This window comes from Trachymyrmex cornetzi, unplaced genomic scaffold (genome assembly GCF_001594075.2).
Source record: "Trachymyrmex cornetzi isolate Tcor2-1 unplaced genomic scaffold, Tcor1.1 scaffold277, whole genome shotgun sequence".
NCBI lineage: Eukaryota > Metazoa > Arthropoda > Insecta > Hymenoptera > Formicidae > Trachymyrmex > Trachymyrmex cornetzi.
This window is the reverse complement of record NW_017297449.1, coordinates 160,770-161,729: the sequence shown is the minus strand read 5'-3', so window position 1 is coordinate 161,729 and position 960 is coordinate 160,770. Positions and strand designations below refer to the sequence as shown.

Below are 960 nucleotides of genomic sequence, written 5' to 3'. Positions count from 1 at the left end.
CAATTTCTTACTCTTACTTCTTACTCCGTGTATTGTAGACGACGCCTTACGGCATAAGGCATAAAACACCTATTGTAGATCCGGACTTAGGGCTATCGCACATGAAATGCATAACAGAGCATAAGCATAACATAAGACTGCTGGACCAATGAGCATCTAGCATAATGTCGCCATATTGATTTACATAAGATGCTCATTGGTTTAGCGGGCTTATGTTATGTTTATGCTATGTTATGCATTTCATGTGCGAGAGCCCTTACACATGAAATGCATAACACGAGCATAAGCATAACATAAGACTGCTGGACCAATGAGCATCTAGTATAATATCGCGATATTGATTTACATAAGATACTCATTGGTTTAGCGGCCTAGTGTTATACATTTCATTTGTGAAGCCTTTTAGTCACTTTAAAGGGCTTCACACATGAAATGCATAACAGAGCATAAGCATAACATAAGACTGCTGGACCAATGAGCATAATCTAGCATAATGTCGCCATATTGATTTACATAAGATGCTCATTGGTTTAGCGGCCTTATGTTATGCTTATGCTCTGTTATGCATTTCATGTGCGATAGCCCTAAAGCGGGGAGCACAGACTCTTGCATAACGCATAACACATGGGGCATAAGAAATAAAGTTCTTGTAGATCACTCGAGCGGATCGAACGTGTTCCCTCTCGTCTCGGGTGTTGCGTCACCTCGACCATGATAAAAATACAAGGGTATGCTCATCAATTGTCTAAAACTCGTTCAGCTTGCGCATGTCCTTGCTACGTCATATTCGGGTACGCGTTGATTGGTCGGTTCTGATTCGGGTGCAATCGATGGTTATCGGTCGTAATTTGGACACATGGTGTCCATGGCGTAGTGCACGTTGTCATCGGTAGAAGTTAATGTTAAAAATATTTTCACGATGACCTGCATAGTGAAAGGATGCGGCAATTATATGAAAAA

At 41.1% G+C, this 960-nt stretch overlaps 1 protein-coding gene across 1 annotated transcript in view; it reads left to right on the top strand.

Annotated features, from left to right (window-relative positions):
• Positions 1 to 960, top strand: part of Sce (E3 ubiquitin-protein ligase Sce) — a 41,367-nt gene that overhangs the window by 33,271 nt on the left and 7,136 nt on the right. The window lies entirely within an intron of this gene.